Below are 23,534 nucleotides of genomic sequence, written 5' to 3'. Positions count from 1 at the left end.
AAGCTAACTTTTACAAGTACCATAAATTTACACTGGCTGTTATAGACTCAAATCAAATGTATGTTTTTATTGTATAATAGTAACAATAAAAGAAGCTCACTACTCAAAACGTATGCACTCAGAAATGAACCGGCAACCTCTTGATTATGAGTCAGCAGTTCATACCGCTGTACCACCCAAGCGGTCATGTCAGTGTCATACCCTAACCCGATTTCTTTTTCCAAGGTTATATTCTTGAATAAAACCGCACTTGTTTTGTTATATTTGTACCTTTTTTATGAAAGTGTTTATTTGATTTTTGGACTTCAGTCTTCACACATTATATACTTCACATCTACATTTTGTCAATTATTACTAAAATATGAAAAAGTTTCTTTTTTAGTTATGTGTTCAACAATTCTAGCCATCCTACATTTACATAGATGTCGTAGACACTGAACACACATGGAATGGAAATATTATTTACCCTCTACAATTCCAGGAACCTCACACCCAGATAAAGGGACTTTAGCTCTGAGAATCTTCTTTGCACCTTGATTTGTGTTGGTGGGGGGGATGGGATAGCAGGTTGCTTGCTGCTTGTGCTGATTGACACATTTACAAAACAAAAGATGCTGATGGAGGGGTGCAAAGGAATTTAAGGTGGGCCAGGATTATACATTTTTTCATAGGCTTAAGGGATTCTAGTGTTAATTATATTAATTATACCAATTAATTAGTTAATATCCAAATTCTACACTTTATGAGCCCACGTTAATATCCTTATTTTTGGCGTTCCTAACTGGTTTACTCAGTTTCCACCCCTTGGAATATAAATTTGCTGCAGTAATGAACAAACTTTTTTTTAAAACTATAGCAATTGTGACTAGTCCTATTATTGTATGATTGTGGACTTGTTACTCACTTAACACTAGAATTACCAGAGCCTACGAAAAAACTCATAGATCCGGCCCACCTTAAATCCGTTCACACCTCTCTGCCAGCATCTTTTGTCCTGTAAATGTGCCAATAAAGACAAGCAGCAAGCAGCCAGCTATTCCATCCCCCCATCGACTTAGAATGTGCACGAACTTCTCCCAGCTCATGCCTTGATTGATTATCTGGGAGTGAAGTGGAGTTTTAGAGTGGAAATAATAGATCATTATTTGGAACACACGCATTTCATGTGTGTTCCGTTTCTACAATAATCTGTGTAAACACATTTTTAAAACAGAAACGTTTTTCATATTTTAGTAGTAAATGACAAAATGTAGGCATAAACTATATAATGTATGAAGCCTGAAGTCCAAAGATCAAATCAACACTTTCACAAAAGGTTTAAGGAAAAGACCACAGCTTCTATGGCGTAGCGTTAAGATTTGCTGACTTGTAATCAAGAGTCCCCGGTTCGATCCCAACTCACTCCTATATTTGCCATTTTCAGTAGTGAGCTGCTCTTATTTTTAATATTATACAGTACACATATACACTTGGTTTACATCTGTAACACATGGTGTACATTTATAGGACTTGTATAAGTTACCTTTTTTTCACTTTTATTCTCTCTAAATCACGATCACGATACATACTAACAGTATTTACTGTTAACAGTTAATACACACGCAAGGATCGTCCTTTCTAAATTTACAACGTGTGTACCTGTTACAATGTACACACTTCTCTCTATGCTGTGGTTTCTATTACACACCTGAAAGAAAGAGACAATATATGTGAAAACATCATCGCACTAATGCAATATTATTTGAAAACGAACAGCGTCAGATCGGGTGTGAATTTATGCTGGGGCTGTTACTTACAGTCAGATCAGGAGCTTATTCAGTGCGCGCAAGAACATGCAGGTGGCCAGTTGCTGTGTGCTACAATGCTACAACATGCTGGCGGTGATCAATGCACATGTACTGTGCAAGACATGCACGGGGGCCACTGAGAAAAGAAAAGTGCTCATGGCTCAGCTTGCAGAGGAACTTCATCGTCGCATCTTACTAGAAAAGGCGATGGAAAAAGAAAAGGAGGATTCAACATCGACAAGCTTCTGTTCCAGACAGCCGCTTTCCCCAGGAAAGTAAACTGAGTCAGTGTCACCCCACCACGCCCCTCCTGATCTGACTCTAAGTAACAGTGCCAGCATAAGTAACTAAATCCAAATAAATAACATTCGCTCTGGCTCTTATATACAAAGTACAGCGACGGCAGCTTCCACCTGCAGCTATAGACTCTTCAGTACGCAAGCGACTCTCCAGGCTAGTGTTTAGATCTGGACGGTGTATGTGCCCTAAAAAGAAGTCTGACAGCATTCTCGTAGCAATGCTTGCGAACTGAAGTGTCTGCATGCACTTTTTGTGGCATTACACGTGTATTTTTTGAGCATGCCCGTGTTGCTCAAACACAGGAAGCACTGCAGTGTATGTTACTTACATTAAAGCCAGATCGAATGTTATTTATTTGGATTTAGTTACTTACTTCCTACAGCGTAAAGTCACAAGTACACTGCAGAGCTATAGCGCGTTTTTATGTGAAAACAGCAGTGTCAGAAATGGGTAGGGTAGGATTGTGAACACGACTGAGAGAATGAAACTGAATTTTAAAAAAAAACAAAAAAAAACCCAAGCTAACCTTTACAAGTATCATACATTTACACCAGCTGTTACAGACTGAAATCAAATGTATGTTTTTATTCTAAAATAGTAAGAATACAAGCTGCTCAGTTCTCAAAACGGACTTGTCTGGGGTCGAACTCGTGAAGTTTTGATTATCAGTCAACAGCTGATACTGTTGCACCACCGAAGCGCTCGTAGCAAATGTGTGTCAATGTCGCACCCTAAGGCGGGTTGTTTTTCTGCAGTTATATTTCTGAATAAAAGCGCATTTGTTCTGTTATATTTGTACCTTTTGTGAAAGTGTTTCTTTGATATTTGGAATTCAGGCTTCACACATTACAGTATACACTTCATGTCTACATTTTGTCAATTATTACTAAAACATGAAAAATGTTTCTGTTTTAATGATGTGTTTACATAGATCGCGTTGTAGACACGGAACACACATGAAATGCAAGTGTTCCAAATAACGATATAGTATTTATAAAAGGTGTCATTTTATTTGACTTCTCACTCTACAACTCTAAGCAACTGACACGCAGGTAAACAGACTTGAGCTGAGAAAACTGTGCGGGGTGGGGGGATGTGATAGTAGGCTGCTTGCTGTTTGCTGCTTATCCACACATTTACAGGACAAAAGACAGAGACAGAGAGGTGAAAAGCGATTTAAGGTGGGATAGATCTATGAGTTTTTCGTAGGCTCTGGTATTTCTAGTGTTAAACTCCAGTAAGTGTCATTTTCTTGCTGTCTCTTCAGTTCTTCTTCATTTCTTTGTCTTTATTCTTTGCTTGTGGTCTTTTCCTCTTTCTTCATTCTGCTGTGTAGGCAGTTCTGCAAAATGGAAAATGACAAAGCAGTTTCTGTCCATCTCATCTTCATGGTTGTCAACCTGGTGCCAGCACTCAAACTTTGCTTCCAGGCATTTATTGGAACAGCTTGGCCACTAGTGCCACTCCCCTCCAATGTTCTAGTTGTAACCCGGACTCCTGCATGGATTTTACTCTGCCAATTCTCTTCACTATTTATTACCTGCACCGACCTAAAGTCCATAAAAACTCAAAATAAGAAGTAATATTATTGCAAAAGATCTGAACATGGAAACAGTTACAAATAACTGTTGTTTCTTTCCTGTCTTCCTGTGCTATCCTTTCATTGTTTTGTCAATGCCTGAATGTCTTTTTTATTGTATGATAACTGCTACCTGAAAATGTGAGCTAAAACCTCTCCAAAATCCAAGTGCCAAATCTAGCATCTCTCTTAAAACTGAACTTTGTTCTTTACTCACAACCAGCTCACCTTTCTCTGTTTTATTGCAGGGAGTTTCATAAGCTGGCTTTTAATGAACTGGTCAATCAGGTTTCATATTACTTAACCTAAGTGTGTGTGCTTTTTAATTACTGACCAGCCTAGCAGAGCTGTTAGGGCACTCACATGCCTGTGCATTCCTGACTTGTTGCCTGAGCTTCTAAACCTTTCTATTGCACTATCCCCCATCCTTTCTTCTTTTGCTTGTCCTGTTTCATTCAAAACAACTCCTGAACTAATGCACTTTCTTTCCAGCTGTGTCATTCTTGCACATTCTTCTTTCAGACCTTTCAAACAAAAGCACTTGAATTACTTTCATTTCCACTGTACCTTGTTTTAATTCCACACTTACTTCACTCAGTACCCATATTCCATTATCCAGTTCATGCCCTGCAGTCATCAATGGCCATTCAAACTCACCAGCTCCTCTGCCTTTTATTTGATTTTTTTCCTACAGTAGATCAAATTTCAATGCAGCACTGGTTACCTTTTGTAACAGTGGTGAATATCTATCGGTGTAGCATGATCTTTAAAAATTGGACAGACCTCAGAATTACCTGGAGTTTGATGTGCAGTGGAGAATAATTGAAGGAAACACCCTTGCTGTTTTTTCCTTCTTTTCCTTTCTTTCATCCCTCTCCTTTTGTTTACAATCACATTCCCATTCTTTATCTGAGAACTCATCTGTCTCACGTACAGTAAGTCATCCACCCATGTCTTAGGATTCCAGTCAGATCCCGTCACTACTGCCCTAACTTTCACCACGGGCGGTTTACTCTCCTTTTTTCCCCTGCTTTCACTACTTTCCACTTTAGCAGTGGGTTTTCTACATGCTAGCACCTCACATTTTTCTTGCCAACTGTTACATCGCTCAGAATTTAAACATTCACACAACATTTCACTTTCACTTTCAACCACTTTGCTATTTTCTTTCTCATACTGATCTTCCTTATTTCCAATAATACAAGATAGTAAACTTCTTATAACAGCAACTGTCTGCTTTATACATTATATCTGTTTTCCTGCTTTTAATTCTTCCAGCCTCCTTCCATTTTGTGGCATGCTCAGCTCAGTTTCTGCTTTCTCTACTTGCACTACAGGTTTCCATTTCCTAGCTTTAGCCTGTTTGCCCTGCCACTCCTTTGATAGATGGCTGACTTTAATATGAATTTAGGCATTACTGATTCTACAATGCTACTCTGATACAGTTTGCCAAATTTGTTATGGGTTGGCCTACTTTTGCTTCTGTAAGCAAACATACACATAGATAAATATGCACATACACGTAGATTCTAACCGAATATGTGCCTTATGAATGACGCATGCACTGCCCATCACTCCCTAGCACTTTAACCACATAAGTACCGTATGAATGACGTAAGCACTGCCCATCACTCCCTAGCATTCCAATTAGGGACTCACTACCACAAGTAGTAACAAACATGCGGGTGTCCTCATGACACACATGAAGTCTCAAAACATTTTTGGTCATATTCCTTTTGTCAACCAAACAATGTTTTACTTCTACTGCATTTGTACATTGGGTGCCCTAAAATTCACATACATGCACACACATACATCAAAACAGTATTCGCAAACAGGGTGCAAAACATTGTTACCCCAAAATCCTTCCGACTATGCCAGTTGTTTTGTCTTGGTAGAGTTCTATATTACTCTACTTTCCCTTTTTAGTATTATTTATTGTGTAGCCTTTGTCAGACTGCCTCAAATCCGATAGACTTACCACTGTTTATAAGGTATTGTACTTTATAACTTCTCTCCACCTTCCCTTCTACATCTATAACCTCATGTAATTAAATAGAGTAAAAGGACAAGCAGGAGTTAAGTTACAACTTAAATAATGTATTATTGATAATATTCATTAAATAATAGCAATAAGCAAAGTACATTTGAATATTGGCAACCATACAACCTGAAAAATGCTGATATGTAGTTTCAGGCGACACACAGACTTGCAGTTACTTTTAATGTCTCTAGTTAAGTCATCATTTTATGGCTTTCTTCAGGACTGGCCACATGCATGTCTCAGTATCGCTGCCAAGTTGTACTTCTCTGTGTGATCTTCTTTCAGTTCATGGTGTGTGAGATGCTCCTTCATCATGATCGTGAGAGATATAGGGAAGGGTAAAGCAAACAAATTTATGCATTCTTTGCCCAAATTCTTACACCAATAGGGCATTGTGCTACAGAATTGCCTCTGATTCAAACCAATCCCAAACAGCCATACTTCAGACCAATGGGGACACACAGTACCTTTCACACCTGCCCCCAAAATTATTTGTTGAGCTAATGTTTACCATTCAGGTAGGCTGGCTTTCCTGTGGGGGTTGATTGAGAGAGTCCTGCTGAGAATCACTTGCCAAACCGGTTTGAAACACTTCTTCTGACCCTGACAGAAAATTACGAAGACTCAGTCCTAAAGACTGGGGGTGAGGGGGAGGGGTCTTAAGCATCAAACCATTGCTGTTCTTATCAATGATATACATCTAATATTCCATTGCTCTGTATAATTTACAAATAAAGACATACAAAATTTTTATCAAATTATATATAAAATTTCACACCACAACAACTTCAAACTACAACACAGTACTTGACAAGGATGTCCCCAATCGCCATTGCTTTTTCCAATCGCCATTGAACCTTTGGCTGTGTACTTTTGAAATGGATCAAAGATAGAGATTTTCAGAGAAGGACATGAATAGAAAATATCTTTATATGCAGATGATATGGTAGTGTATATATCTGACGCACAAAATTCCATGCCAGCAGTCCTAAAAGCACTAGCAGATTTTCAAAAGATATCTGGACTCAAAATTAATTTAAATAAAAGTGTGTTTTATCCAGTGAACTCTCTAGCACACAATACTAGACTGGACACCTCCTCATTTATCTTAGCAAATCAGGTTAAATATCTAGGGGTAAATATCACAAGTAAATATAAAGCTCTTTATCAACAAAATTTTGGAAAAAATTAAGCAAGATGTAAATAGATGGTTTACCCTCCATTTCACATTAGCAGGGAAAATCAACACTGTTAAGATGAACATCCTTCCAAAGCTTCTTTTTCTATTTCAAAGCATCCATCCATCTAATTTTTTCTTAAGAAATTAGATTCAATCATAACTCCATTTAATATGAATTCAAAACATAAACGCATCCAAAGGGTGAGTCTAAAACCACTTAAAATAGAAAGGGGCAGGGCACTAATTAACTTTCAATTTTATTACTGAGTGGAAAATATGCAGGTCACAAAGACCTTGACATCGACACAAATTGGTGAACATATACAAGTCTGGTATGCAATAGAATTGAAATCTTGTAGTACTTCTTTATATTCCCTGCTCTGTGTACCAGTAAATATAAATTATCATACTAATGACAAAAATTTGACATGAAGTGCATAATGTGTGAAGACTGAAGTCCAAATATCAAATAAATACTTTCACGAAAGGTACACATATAACAAAACAAGTGCACTTTTTTCAAGAATATAACCGAAGAAAAAGAAATCAGGTTAGGGTACAACACTGATATGACTGCTTGGGTAGTGCAGCAGTAAGAACTGCAGACTTATAATTAGGTTGCCGGATCAATTCTTGGCAGTTCCTAGAATTACCGTTTTCAGTAGTGAGCTGCTCTTATTGTTACTATTATAGAATAAAAACATACATTTGATTTGAGTCTGTAACAGCTGGTGTAAATTTATGGTACTTGTAAAGGTTAGAGTTTTTTTTAATTCAGATTTATTCTCTCAGTCACGTTCACATTCCCTTTGATCTGACACTGCTGTTTTCCAATAAAGACGTGTTATAACAGAGGTAAACTCAGATGAACATGAGAGGTCTACATCGAAGAAAGAGAAAAGAAGCCCTATCCTGCAAGAAATGTCCACTCACACATAAGAACAACACAGCCGCACCAGTCGTAAAGACAAAAGTTGGCACCATTTGGATGCAGCAAGAGGTTGGGCATCATCCTGCCAATGAATCTGCCACAAACATGTTCTTCAACGAAACAGCAGGGCCTACAGAGCTCGCCAAGGTATCGTGCAAAGTTCCGTTTGTGATTATGTTTTGTGATGGTCTTTACATGAAAAATACGTTACTTATATAAAAAAAATGTTACTTATATAAAAGCCACATCAAAATTTTGTCATTAGTGCTATAACATGAAAAAAGTTTCTGTTTTATGTATGTGTTCAACATTTCTTGCCTCACATTTTCTGTTATCCTACATTTACATAGATCGTTGTAGATACAGAACACACATGAAATGCATGTGTTCCAAATAACAATATATTATTTCCCCTATACAATTCCAGGCACCTCACACCCAGATAAACAGATGAGTTGGGAGAACTTTTCGTCCGAGTTGAGCTGTGGTGTTAAGGAAATGGGATAGCAGGCTACTTGCTGCTTGTGCTGATTGATACATTTGCAAAACAAAAGACGCTAATGGAAAGGTGCAAACGAATTTAAGGTGGCAGTTTTCTCGTAGGCTTCAGGGATTCTAGTGTTAAGTCAGTTAGTAACTGATGTTCTAATCTATCTGAAATTGCATAAAATCTAATTCTCATTCAGAAGAGCTGTTCAAATTTTTAAAATATGGCAGGATCTAATCAATAATGTTTTAGAATAAGTTTCTGTATCGAGGAAAAGAACACCCTTCCTTGCTTCTTCAAAGATTTGCTTTTTTGGCTGGCTCTCTTGTTTTTCTGTTGGGTGAGTTGTACCTGTAATTTTGGTTTTGTTAAGTTTGATTTGATTTTATGGATTGTTATTTGCTTTAAATTAAAATAATGAAAATAAAAAAAAAATACAAAAACTTAATTATATGAAATATAAGGAATGAGTAGGAACACAACATACACATGCTGCTGATTGTCTAAAAATACCAACTCCTTACCTGAAAAGTCATTTCCCTACTTTCAGTGATGCAGACTAAAGAGTAAATAACTCATATCAATAGATCGGTGCTTGGCGTGACATCTGGAAAGAGGAAGGAGGAAAAGGAAACCTGGTGGTGGATTGAGGAAATACAGGTGAGTATACAGAGGAAGAGGATAGCAAAGAAGAAGTGGGATAGTTAGAGAGATGCAGACAGTAGACAAGAGTACAAGGAGATAAGGCGCAATGTGAAGAGAGAGGTGGCGAAGGCTAAAGAAAAGACGTATGATGAGTTGTATGAGAGGTTGGACACTAAGGAGGGAGAAAAGGACCTGTACTGATTGGCTAGACAGAGGGACCGAGCTGGGAAAGATGTGCAGCAGGTTAGGATGATAAAGTATAAAGATAGAAACGTACTCACAAGCGAGGAGAGTGTGTTGAGCAGATGGAAAAAGTACTTTGAGAGGCTGATGAATGAAGAGAACGAGAGAGAGAAGAGGTTGGATGATGTGGAGATAGTGATTCAGGAAGTGCAACGGATTAGCAAGGAGGAAGTAAGGACAGCTATGAAGATGATGAAAAATGGAAAGGCCGTTGGTCCAGATGACATACCTATGGAAGCATGGAGGTGTTTAGGAGAGATGGCAGTGGAGTTTTTAACCAGATTGTTTAATGGAATCTTGGAAAGTGAGAAGATGCCTGAAGAGTGGAGAAGAAGTGTACTGGTGCCAATATTTAAGAATAAAGGGGATGTGCAGGACTGCAGTAACTACAGGGGAATAAAATTGATGAGCCACAGCATGAAGTTATGGGAAAGAGTAGTGGAAGCTAGGTTAAGAAGTGAGGTGATGATTAGTGAACAGCAGTATGGTTTCATGCCAAGAAAGATCACCACAGATGCAATGTTTGCTCTGAGGATGTTGATGGAGAAGTTTAGAGAAGGCCAGAAGGAGTTGCATTGCATCTTTGTGGACCTGGAGAAAGCATATGACAGGGTGCCTCGAGAGGAGCTGTGGTATTGTATGAGGAAGTCGGGAGTGGCAGAGAAGTACGTAAGAGTTGTACAGGATATGTACAAGGGAAGTGTGACTGTGGTGAGGTCTGCGGTAGGAGCGACGGATGCATTGAACATGGAGGTGGGATTACATCAGGGATCAGCTCTGAGCCCTTTCTTATTTGCAATGGTGATGGACAGGTTGATAGACAAGATTAGACAGGAGTCCCAGTGGACTATGATGTTTGCTGATGACATTGTGATCTGTAGCGATGGTAGGGAGCAGGTTGAGGAGACCCTGGAGAGGTGGAGATATGCTCTAGAGAGGAGAGGAATGAAGGTCAGTAGGAACAAGAGAGAATACATGTGTGTTAATGAGAGGGAGGTCAGTGGAATGGTGAGGATGCAGGGAGCAGAGTTGGTGAAGGTTGATGATAGATAGATAGATAGATAGATAGATAGATAGATAGATAGATAGATAGATAGATAGATAGATAGATAGATAGATAGATAGATAGATAGATAGATAGATAGATAGATAGATAGATAGATAGATAGATAGATACTTTATTAATCCCAAGGGGAAATTCACAATGAGTTTAAATACTTGGGATCAACAGTACAGAGTAATGGGGATTGTGGAAGAGAGGTGAAGAAGAGAGTGCAGGCAGGGTGGAATGGGTGGAGAAGAGTGTCAGGAGTAATTTGTGACAGACGGGTATCAGCAAGAGTGAAAGGGAAGGTCTACAGGATGGTAGTGAGACCAGCTATGTTATATGAGATGGAGATGGTGGCACTGACCAGAAAGCAGGAGACAGAGCTGGAAGTAGCAGAGATAAAGATGCTAAGATTTGCACCGGGTGTGACGAGGATGGATAGGATTAGAAAATGAGTACATTAGAGGGTCACCTCAAGTTGGACGGTTGGGAGTCAGAGAGGCGAGATTGCGTTGGTTTGGACATGTGCAGAGGAGAGATGCTGGGTATATTGGGTGAAGAATGTTAAGGATAGAGCTGCCAGGGAAGAGGAAAAGAGGAAGGCCTAAGTGAAGGTTTATGGATGTGGTGAGAGAGGACATGCAGGTGATGGGTATAACAGAACAAGATGCAGAGGACAGAAAGATATGAAAGAAGATGATCTGCTGTGGCAACTCCTAACGGGAGCAGCCAAAAGAAGAAGAAGATCAATAGATTGAAAATATATTTTGCCAAGGTGAAGGCAATCCATAAACAACGAATGCCAAGAAAGCTGAAAGCCAGATAATTTTAGAGGGTCTGTATTTACACAGTGTTCTGACAATAGCCAAGAACCTTCAGGGTTAGAGTTGGTGAGATAAAACAATTACTCAACTCAGTTGGGCACCAGGTTAAAGATCAAAGACAAAAATCCAAAGCTAAAGTCTTACATCATCTGCAAGAACAGCTTTTGCTGTTGTTTCCTTAAAACACAGCTGTGTCTCCTGTAAACAAGCCATCTTAACAAACTACTGACCAGCAGAATTATCACCACACTAGGAGCAAGTCAGCTCATGTCATATGTTTTACATAAGGCTCTCTATCGAGTCTAAGCTGAAATACAAGTTGGAATTTTGTTTTCCAACAACTATGCACATTTCAGCCTCTCACCACTTTGAAGTAAGAACTGGAGCAAATGAAAGGTATATTAAGGTGATATGGTGGCTCTGCCATTCCCTTGGGAAATGTAATGGCAAACAGAAGAAAGACAAAGATGTTCAGAGAACTGTGGAGGAGACAGAGGTGATGTGCTGCTCTTGGATTGACACAACTTCATTGAATGGTTCAATCATTAGCAGCATATTGGCAGAGTGGTAAGCACTGCTGCCACATGAATACAAGGTCATAGATTCAAACTGGTCATTGCCTAGGCAGTGTTTTTGCACTTAACATGCACTCTTAAAAATAATGTTTCTTTATTGATACTATATGGTTCTTTACTGGGCTGTGTGGTTCCTCATCGAACAATTGCTTGACAAAAAACTATCACACAATAAAATGTGTTAACAGACCATTTCCAGGGCACATTAAATGTTGAATCATGGATAGATGATTGGGATGTGAGGGGACGCTGGCGCACACATGTTGCTGCCACTCCTCCCTGTTAATGACACTTTTTGCTAAAATTTGTATTAACCTTGCACTATTTTCACCTATTTCATTTTCTTTTATTGCATGTATAGTTCATGGATGCAATTGACTAAAATTGTATTGATTTTCAACTTTTAATTTTATGGACTTTGTCTTGACTGGGTTCACAGCCTTGGAGATAACTGAATATTCTATGTTTCACTGGATAGGACTTTCTTTTGATTGCCTGCTCCTACATGATGCTTGATCTACGAGCATTTTTTCTTTGCACTGTGGAGCTCTAGAAGGTGGGGATGTTCTGTCTCCTAGATTATAATGGTTATGCTGGATTGTTGTCAATTCCTTCTTTGCGTGTTTCAAATGGAAATGACTGTGAAGTGATCTGATGTTTGCAGCACCTGTCAAGTCAAGTTGGGGAGCATGCACTGGTACAGTACGTTGCTGCACCTACTATATGACGAAACAACTCGGGATCCCGGTTTGCAACCCCCCAGGCAGACACGCGGTCCAGTCCCACACTCCAGAAATGACCCTATATCTGCCGCAGCCAGGTGTTACGTGGGTGACCCCTTGAACTGGTCCAGCCACTCAGGTCCCCAGCAATGAGGATGTTACGAGCCGGATCACCCTCAGGGAAATGCGCCACATGGCCGTAGTACCGTAACTGACGCTCCCTCACAATGCAGGTAATGTACCTCATTTGGGACTCCATGAGCAACCGCTCATTCGAAACAAAGTCAAACCAATGGTACCCAAGTATTTTCCGGAGAGACACAGTACCAAAGGAGTCCAGTCTTTGTCTCAGGTCACTGGATAGCGTCCATGTCTCTCAACCATATAGCAAGACAGGAAGCACCAGGACTCTAAAGATTTGGACCTTCGTCCTTTTGCAAAGTTATCGGAAGCACTACACACCCCTTTCCGGCGACCTCATGACCCCCCATGCTCTCCGATTCTGTCTACTGACTTCATAGGAAGAGTCACCAGAGACATGAATGTCACTGCGAAGGTAAGTAAACCTCTTGACAAGGTCGACACTCTCTCCGCAAACAGACACATTGCTGATGGCTGTGCATAAGAAGTCATTAAAGGCCTGGATTCTGGTTTTTATCCAGGACACTCACAAGCCCAGACACTCAGACTCCTCGCTCAGTCTCTCGAGTGCCCCAATCAGAGCCTCCATTGACTCCACGAAGATTACAGCATCGTCAGCAAAGTCAAGATCCGTGAATCTTTCTTCACCAACAGATGCCCCACAGCCGCTGGACCTCACGACCTTGCCCAACACCCAGTCCATACAACCACTGAACAAAGTAGGAGCAAGAACACACCCCTGATGAACCCCAGAATCAACTGGGAAAAACGCAGAGGTTCTGCCTCCACTCTGCACAGCACTCACAGTACCAGTGTACAGGCTGGCCATGATATCCAGCAACCTCGAAGGGATCCCGTGAACCCTCAGGATGTCTCACAGGGCAGCTGAATCAACTGAGTCAAATGCTTTGCGAAAATTGCGAAAGCGTTTGCGCTCTGTGAGAACCCTCAGTGCCAGAATACGGTCGATGGTAGACATCTTAGGCGTAAAACCAGACTGTTCCAGTCACTGGAAGGTGAGCAAGTGATCACGGATCCTATTGAGGATGACCCTAGCAAAGGAACTTACCCGGCACCGAGAGCAGTGTTATCCCCCTGTAGTTGCTGCATTCCAGGCAATCACCCTTCCCTTTTCAGATAGGGACGATAAGTCCTGTTTTCCAGTCAGTTGGGATGATGTCTCCCAAATGGAAGCAAAGATTGCTTGCAATGCCAGGAGGACAGCCTTACCACCAGCCTGGAGAAGTTCACCCCGGATACCACAGATCCCTGCAGCCTAGCCCCCTCAGCTGGTTCACCACCTGTGCAATCTCAGTGAGATTGGGTGGTTCACAGCTAATTGGAGGATCAGCCTCAAGGACCGTGGACCCAGAGATATCCAATGTCCTAGCCAGAGAATCAACTTTGAACAGCTGCTCAAAGTAGCCAGCCCGGCGGGTCACAACTGCAGTGTCATCCGTAAGGATCATTTCATCAGCTGCCCTGACTGCGACTCTCCACACCTGGCTTGTGGCTTTGTGGAGATTACACTTGTAATAGCCAACATTATATGTATGAGGTTGAATGTTAGAACCTCCAAATTCTGGTAGCTATCTAATATGTGCATTTTGTAATATTTCCTACTAAGCATCTTCTGCATTTTTTGCTGCTTAGCTATCGCAGCTCATCTGCGCCACCGCACCTGGCCCATCTCACCTTCTCTGCTGTACTGTGCCTCATCTCTGTGACTATCAGATACATATTGCACTATACTATACTGAAATACTCTTGTGATAAACTCCTTCATATTAATCAGTTTGTTCAGAGCAGGTGGTCAGACTGGAATGTCCTAAAAGACATTGTCATTGTGTGGTGTCCAAAATATTTACATCGCAGGTCAGGTCATCACCCCTTTGGGCAGTGAATGAAAAGTTCTCCGGCAGCATTTGCTCAGGAATAAACCGCCCTACTCGTGGCTTTGGAAATAAGAGTGTCAGTGTGCAAAATTTTCAATATGCTAAAATAACCTAGGGCTATAGATCGGTGCACAATGAATCCTCATCAGCTAATATTGCATTGTATAATTTAAAATCTTTTAATGGCAAAAAATTGGTGCTATCAGAATTTGTTACAGATTCCATGGTTGATGTGGTATGCATAACAGAAACTTGCCAAAAACTGAATGACGTTTGTCTCTCACATAGGTGACACCATCCAGATAGATTTACTTCCCAGAGGCTCGCAGCTCAAGACAAAGTGGAGAGGTCACAGTAATTGTTAGATCTGGGTTAAACATCAAAAGAATCCCAACTGACTGCCCATTGTCTTTTGAGTGTTTGGCTTTTAAGCTAGTAACTAAATCTGTCCTGTCCTGTCCTGCTTATTATTGTCTATCATCACTTAATATACAATGTGTCTTTCTTATCTGATCTGACTGATTTTATCCCACTTAAATTCCCTTATCAAAGAGTCATTATTCTTGGCGATTTCAACATCCATTTTGACAATCCTACATGTAAACCGAGGAATTATTTCCTGTCTTTACTGGAGCGTTTTGACTTGGTGCAACATGTCAATTTTCCTACCAACTCGTGGTCATATATTGGACCTGATCTGTACATCTGGCTTATCTGTCGACAACACTTATAGCAGTACTTTTCACTATCTCATTATCTCTCCCTCCTTTTACCTATAAATGTCAAATTTCTTTCAGAAACCTTAAAAACTGGTCCCTCTATCCTTGCTGGATCCATTTCTAAACTTTTTCTGTCTTCCCCAATTCCATCAACACTACATAGTCTTGCTTGACTACTATAACTCAGACCTTCATTCAGCAGTAGATAAAACAGCTCCTTTAAAGCATAAGGTGTTGAGCTTTAAGCGTTCAGCTCCATGGTATAATTCAGAATTACTGTCTATGAAACCAGCTGGCCAATGCCTTGAGAGAATGTCATGTAACACTGTCCTCACTGTGCATATCCAGACTTTCTATGATCATCAAAGGGCTAACAGGAATGCACTAACTGCAGCCAAGAACACACATTATAGCAGAATAATAGAAAGTGTCCATGATAACCTGAGGGTTTTGTACTCTGTAATTAATAAAATGCTTCAAACTGATCTACCCCAGTTACCTCCTCTACTTCAGTCTGTGAAAAATTCCTCCACTTTTTCCGTAATGAAATTAAAGATCTAAATAATTCAACTAACATACATTCATCATCCATTTATATCTTTCCCTGTCTTCCCACTCCATCCAGCTCCTTTTCTAGTGTGGAAGCCAGCCCCGGACACAGACAGACAGACACCTCCATGTCTAGAAAAGCACACGTTTATTTATAGTGAAAGTCCACAGCACACAGTGCCCCTGCACCAATCACCCTTCTTCTCTGTCTCTTACAAAGTCCTTTACAAGGTCCTTCACCGCCTCCACTCCTCTCCACGGAGCTCTGTCGGAAGTGCTGCCCTTGAACTCGGAAGCACTCCGGGCATAAATCATCCCTGGTTTGTCAGCACTTCCTGGTGTCCTGGAAGTGCTGTCCTCCAGGGATCAAGGACCGGCCAGGTTCCCAGGGTAAAGAGGTGCCACTCTCCCGGTTCCTCCTTCCTCCCGGCATCCCGGCAGGGCAGGGCTCCTGGCCGTCTATTACACTAGTCACATCTAGTCACATTTTCTAGTCACCAGTCACATCTGCATTTGTTAATAACCTGCTTTGTAACATGAGGCCAACTCCTTGTGTAGTGGACCCCATCCCCAGCACACTTCTTAAATTCTGCCTTCATACCAACTGTTACAACAATAACAAATACATCCATTGACATCTGCTTTGTGCCAACCACTTTTAAATTGCTTCTATAACCCTAATGTTAAAAAAGTCTGGTCTTGATAAGGACAATCTTAATAATTTTCTCTCTTACCTTTTCTGTCAAAAGTTCTTGAGCATGTTGTAGCCTCTCAACTCACCAGTTACTTAACTTCTAATAAATTGATGGAACACTTTCAGTCTGGTTTCAGAGCGCAGTGCAGCTGTGAAACTGCTCTGCTTCGGGTAATTAATGATTTGTTTATGACAGCAGACTTTGGACAAACCAGCATACTCATTCTGTTAGACCTCATTACAGCATTTGACACTATCAGCCATAATGTTGTACTTTCCAGAATGAAGAACATTTTCAGTATTTCTGACATTGCCCTCCAGTGGTGTAAGTCCTATCTGATTGATAGGTAAGAGTTTCTTAGTCTTGGCAACAGCAGAACCAGCTCAGCACCAGTCACACAAGGAGTACCTCAGGGATCTGTCCTTGGACCTATGCTCTTCTGTATCTATAGTAAATCATCTTAGGGAACGTATCACCGACACCATTACAAGCATAACTCCAGCTGTGCTAATTCGTGTTCATCAGCAGTGGCGGACACATATTGAAATGTGTTTTCAAAACAAAAGCAGTCATGTAAAGCATATTATAGAAATAAAAATGGCTTTTCATAAAAAATATTTATTTTCCTATGTATGGAAACTTATTGCCCACCCTGTACAACAAAACTAAACTCTACAAATTGGCACTAAAGAGCAACTTGAGAAAATGAGCTCCTTTTCAGTCACTCTTGATGATGATTTCATTAGACTTTCTTCTAATACAAGGAATTTTGGTATCATTTTTGATTTGTCCCTTTCTTATTCCACCCACATTAACCACATTAAGAAACTTTCATACTTTCATCTTCGTGACATATCCTGTGCACACTGTTTCCTCTTGTTTTCTAATGCTGAGAAACTTGCCCATACTTTTATCACATCCCACATCGATTATTGTACTCCCTACTGGCAGGTGCCACTTCTAATATTATATCACAGCTCCAGTTGATTCAAAACTCTGCTGCAATAGTCCTTACACAAACCAGTAACACAGACCACATTTCACCTGTACTGCTTCACCTTCACTGGCTCCCTATATCTTACAGGATTGAATGTAAAATTCGATTAATAATCTATAAAGCTTTAAATGGCCTTGCACAGGAATACATCAATGACCTTCTCCATCACTGTGCTCCTGCTTGGCCACTAAGGTCCTCTGCATCTAATGTTACATATACCCTGCTGTTTAAATAAGTGCCTTGAGTATGAGAAAGGCACTATATAAATAAAATGCATTATTATTATTATTATTATTATTTATTAACATGAGGCACCTACAGTTTCTATATCAATGCTACTAGTTCCCAAAGGATGTGATATTCTTAAACCATGGGATACCTGGCCCACCTAAATAATAATACCTGCAATGACAGTAGTGTTTACAGACTACAGCTTGGCATTTAATGCTGTTACACCAACCTTGATTATCAGGTTCGTAGACCTGTGACTTAGTGTCACCCTCCACTCTTAGAAATACTGGTACTTTAATTACATTTTATGGTTCTTTACTGGGTTGTGTGGTTCCTCACAGAGCCACTGTTTGACAAAGCACTCTAATTCTGGAATGAGTTTTTTACATTTGAAGTTGGTTCTTTGAGCTTAAATAATGCCCTAATATGTAGAAAAAAACTGAAATCTTTAATGTATGGTAGACTTCTGAATACTACTAGATTAACAAAACCTGGAGTTAGCTTGTGTTATTGAATGTATGTAGCAAGAGACTGTTTTTTTGTATCATGTGCTATTGGTATTTCACAAAGCTGTTATTATGGTTATTCACTGTATGGAGCCTGCTATGGATCTAAATGAATAAGTCAATCTTTCTGGAACCTTCATTTAGATGGGTCTTTTGTGAATCAAAAATGGTTCCCCTATGGCATTGCTCTTAAGAACCACTCTGACACCTTTTATTTTTTTTATACTGTGGGTTTTCCTCTTCCTCTGCTCTTTCAAAAGACTTGTGGGTTAGGTTAATTGGCATTTGTAAATTAGCCTCATATGAGTGAGTGTAAGTGTGGAATATCATGTACTACTATTGACTCCAAGTGTGGTCCCTGCCTTGAGCCCAGTGCTGGTAGGGTAGACTCAAATGATATTGGAAACTGAACGGCATAAGTAAATGGCAAAGTTGATGTATTTAAGGATACAATAAGTCTTTAAGGGCTGCAGTGTTTGCAGCTTTTCATGTCTTACCATCTCATATTTACCCATCCATTCTCTAATCTGTTTGTTATATAGGTCATAATCCAAGCTGACAATGATGGGCAAAAGGCAAGAATCAGCCTCAAGTAAGCATGCTGGGCCAAGTTTAAGTTATAAATTAACTTTCAGATGTGGGAGAAAAACAGGCAGTCAGAACTGTAAACCCCCATGCAGACAGTGGACACACAAGAATTTGAACCCAGTATTCTGGGTGAACTAGTGCTAACCAGTAGTTACATACACATGTAGACTAGTTCTTTGTTTTTTTTGGGATTCCTGTCTTGCATCATTTAAGTTTTTGATATGAGGGTTTAACAGTCCATATGGTGCTCTCTCCTCTTTTGAAACTTATAGATAGATAGATAGATAGATAGATAGATAGATAGATAGATAGATAGATAGATAGATAGATAGATAGATAGATAGATAGATAGATAGATAGATAGATACTTTATTAATCCCAAGGGGAAATTCACATACTCCAGCAGCAGCATACTGATAAAGAACAATATTAAATTAAAGAGTGATAAAAATGGCGATAACAATGCAGGTATACAGAATGGTGAAGTCAGACCATTTCTCTCTTAGAGGTTCCTATAAAACTGTAAATTTCTGATGAATGATCACTGATGTAAATAATGAAACATTAATGTGTATCTATCATTCAAACCTGTGTCCGTTCACCAGAAATACAGTAATTCACAATTCAAAGACCGGTAAGTACATAGATCCTCGATCTCAAAAGCAATTGGAAGTTTGCACAGTTTATAGACATGCAGTTCACTCTGTTGGACTCTTAATGGAGGGACAAAATATTGCAAAATTGGTTCTGTGGCAGGATCAGCTGCCTGCACAGATCTTCTGAAACCCTTGCTTCAAATACTTGTGTCTGGAACCTCATTGAATTTTTGTTAATAGGATGACAACAAATAACCCTGCCTTCAGTCCAGAAAACCTGAATGGACTGGATGTGCTGGATCTTGGAGATTTCATAGAAGGACACACAGATGCCGCTTCAAGACCTCTGGCAACAAGGTAGTCAGTTGGGCAACATTTTAGAATGGGGGCATCTAGCTGCATCTATTTCTTTCTGATTGTATTAATGGAAAGCATCACACTAGTCTCTATTCCAAGCAAGGTCTTTTGCATTGTCCTCCTGCAGTGCATACAGGATGCTGTGAACCAGCTGCTGCAGGATGGACAAGGGGGGTTTCACACAAAGGTGCTTGTGTATCGAACAGATCTTTACCTTACTGAACATTGTCGAAAATTGTATTGAATTTCAACAGTCACTTGTGCTGAATTTCATTGATTTCAACAAGGCGTTCGATAGTGTCCACCAAGTGTCACTACGGAAGGTGATGTGATCCTATGGAATCCCCATGTAGTATGTCTACATCTTTAGGGATTTATATTTCAATTCCAGTTGCTGTGTAAAGACAGAAGATGGTTTTACTGACTTCTTTGCTATTGAAACTGATGTACAGCAAGGCTGCATTCTTTCACCATTTCTGTTCCTCCTTGCCATGGATTTTATTATAAGGGCAATGACAGACACATGAGGTGGTATCAAATGGACAAAAGACTTGTGACTCACATATTGTGATTTTATCGACTACATAGTACTATGGCCATAACTAAACCTGTACTACAAGATATGACCACAAATCTTGAATGTGAAGTGGAGAGAGTTGGCTTAATCATCAACTCAGACAATTCTAAGGTCATGCAGGCTAACTGTAAATCCAAGGTGCAAATAACTGTCGGGCAATATGTAATCGATGAGGCTGGCGAATTCACATATCTCTGCAGTGTCATATCAAATGATGGAAACGAAAGAGACATGAAATGTCGGATTGGTAAAGTGACGGGTGTGTTCTGGCATTTACACCACGTCTGGTCATCCTCATCTGTTACTATAACATTAAAAATTCAACTATACGCCACAATTGTCATCCCAACTGCAATCTAATAATAATTCATTACATTTATATAGCGCTTTTCTCAATACTCAAAGCGCTATCCACACAGGGAGGAACCGGGAAGCGAACCCACAATCTTCCACAGTCTCCTTACTGCAAAGCAGTAGCACTACCACTGTGCCACCTGTGAGGACTATGCCAGCAAAAACCTGGAGGAACACTAAAAGGATTGTTCACAAGCTCAATGTCTTTCACCAGTAGTGCCTCCAATGAATACTTGGCATCTCATACACAGATAATGTTACATATGATGAGGTACTGAAGCAGAGTAGCCTAAGATCACTGGAAGACATTGTTACAGAATGCAGGATGTGCTTAGCCGGACACATACTACATCTTCCCACTCAATGAAGTCCAAAGCTTGCCATGTGCTAAATACAAAAGAAAACACAAAAACTAGACAGGCCATATACCACTTGGAGATCATCTGTTTTGGGTGACCTGAAAACTGTCAACCTGGATGAAGCTGTGTTTGTTGAAGCTGATTGAGTCCATTGGACAGCACTTGCTGCCTGGGCCAAGGAGCATGTGAGGATCTAACCTAATCTCCTAATCTAGCTGGATCTACTTAGTCAGGCATTGCTATACAACAATAGCGTCTGTCAGAGGTACTTTGATGGATGAAAAGGTTCCTCGTCTTACAGTTAGCCACTGCTATGTAACAATACTTTAGAAATTTATTTGCTTGTGTTACACAGCTGTAAGTAACACATTGAAACATTTAAAAAGTCTATTCTAAAGTGTTAAGGATGCTTGTTCTACTTTGCATTTCACTGTTGCTGTACACATTACATTGTCTTGTTAATCATTCCCCCTTTAACTGATGTGGAATCCATCCATATATTTTCTAAACCCCTTTAGAGTAGGTATGTGGGAAATCTGGAGTCTATCCCAGCAATCATCGGGTGCCAGGCTAGCACAACACCTGGGCAGGGAGCCTGTAACTCACAAGGTCAACCCACACACACACACAGTTGGGAATGTTCATCAAAACCACCTAACCTGCATGTCTTTGGACTGTGGGAAGAAACTGGAGTGTCCAGATGAAACCCACGTGCATATGAGAAGAATATGCAAACTTCATCCAGAAACCATGCGCAGGGTGAACTCTGGTCTCAAGTTTTTGTTGGCTGTCAATGTTTAGGTTACCCTGCCACCTTCTCAGTGGCCATTCTGGTCGGGACAGTGGCATACCCTTAGGTGCCTGTATCGTATGAATGGTGCAGTTGATGTGTGAGGAAGCACAACTGTAGTTGTCACTGTCAATGCACTAATGGCTACCTCATTTTCTCCAGGCACCACGATCTAAATTTGGCCCATTATCTGAGTTTGTCCTACACTGTTCTAATATGCCATCCGGGAAGGGTTCCTGCATTCCCCGCAATTGATGCGGATTTTAAAAGTGATGAGAGTGGATCATTTACCTAACATCCATCCATCCATCCATTTTCCAACCCGCTGAATCCGAACACAGGGTCACGGGGGTCTGCTGGAGCCAATCCCAGCCAACACAGGGCACAAGGCAGGAACCAATCCCGGGCAGGGTGCCAACCCACCACAGTTACCTAACATTGTAATCCTAAATTGTTTTCAATAATAAATTAAACATCTGTAACATTTATCATTGATATGAAGTGACATTTTCAGTTTTATTACACTGTGTTGGTTCGGTCATCCCTTGATGAAAAGAGTGAGTTTTTATTTCTTACACCCAAAGAATTGAATCACTTCAGCGAAATGTATGCTAATCTCCATGGTGGTTTAAAGCAGTAAACCGCTCTGAGGCACTCCGGCAAATCGCGAAGCTGCAGATCCTGTTTGGCAAGTTCCGTACTGCCAGTGATTACGAGAGATAAAGAGCTGGCCGATGATCGCTGCCGTCAGTTTATCTCTGCCCATTACTGTATCCTTATTATTCATGAGTTTGAACCCATACTCATTCTACCTTAATTAGTAATTAATTGGCAAACATTATGTGAATTGAGCAAGGCCGTTATTAATTACAATAAGTGATCTATGCCGTGAACGCACTTTTAAAGCCTTGGAATCTGAACAACACCCTTGAAATCTCCGAAAACTTACGAAACAAGTCATAGCCCCGCCCCTTTCGTTACAGAATTCATCGAGTCTTCTCTTACCTACCCCCAACCGGATATCCCTACATTTATATACCTCGGACTAAGCTACATCCAGAAACCCCGAAATCTCTAAGTGATGCTCCTCCACAGATGACAAGGAAATGCAGAACTTTACAGACGGAAATCTAACTTGTCTAGGATATGGCGATCCGTTCGATGATTTTCGGCGGACGTCCCAACATTGACAAATATTTTTTAAAACAAGCTAAACAGAAAATAGGTGGGGTGCCACACCGTGACGCAGCAGTTAGTGCGTCAAGTAACTGTCTGTCTGAAATCTGAACGTCCTTCCAGTAAATACATGAGTTTCTCACAGGCACTCCGATATCGTCATACATCCCTAAAGAATTGCGTGTTAGGCTGAAATTGGTCCTGTGTGTATTGTTATTGGTGCGTGCGAGGGGGCTGAGAAAAAAACATTTTTTCATCACACTACCTATACTGGCAAGAAAACCTCAAGGATTTGCAAACCAAAACTTCAGTTTACATGCTTTTATATACCGAATAGCTCTACTTGCATAGTGTCCGTGACAAATGAACCACATATGCTAAATTAGTAAAGGCACATTGGCTGCTAGGTGCAGTACTTGGGACGGTTTGTGTGTGGTGGGACCTCGTACTGGGGGAATGGTCCAAGACTGAGTTAAGACACACAGTGGAGACGACACGATGAATCGTTTTCACTTACAGAGCGTGTTTAATCGGTATGAAGACGACCTATGCATGCCAAATCTCAGCGTTACAAATACAGTCAGATTGTTCCTAAAGATATAATGGGACACCCTGAAATGGTTAAAGCAGCTCTGAAAA

General features: G+C 40.4%; 3 protein-coding genes across 4 annotated transcripts in view; 1 reads left to right on the top strand and 2 right to left on the bottom strand.

The window, feature by feature from the left end:
• LOC114646647 (probable cation-transporting ATPase 13A4) overlaps window positions 1-23,534 on the bottom strand; it is a 287,738-nt gene that overhangs the window by 49,124 nt on the left and 215,080 nt on the right. The window lies entirely within an intron of this gene.
• plaat1 (phospholipase A and acyltransferase 1) overlaps window positions 1-23,534 on the top strand; it is a 274,219-nt gene that overhangs the window by 84,442 nt on the left and 166,243 nt on the right. The window lies entirely within an intron of this gene.
• The window catches only part of LOC114646646 (probable cation-transporting ATPase 13A4), a 72,583-nt gene that overhangs the window by 48,258 nt on the left and 791 nt on the right, over window positions 1-23,534 (bottom strand). The window lies entirely within an intron of this gene.

This window comes from Erpetoichthys calabaricus, chromosome 2 (genome assembly GCF_900747795.2).
Source record: "Erpetoichthys calabaricus chromosome 2, fErpCal1.3, whole genome shotgun sequence".
NCBI classification, from domain to species: domain Eukaryota; kingdom Metazoa; phylum Chordata; class Cladistia; order Polypteriformes; family Polypteridae; genus Erpetoichthys; species Erpetoichthys calabaricus.
This window is presented reverse-complemented; position numbering and strand designations above follow the sequence as displayed.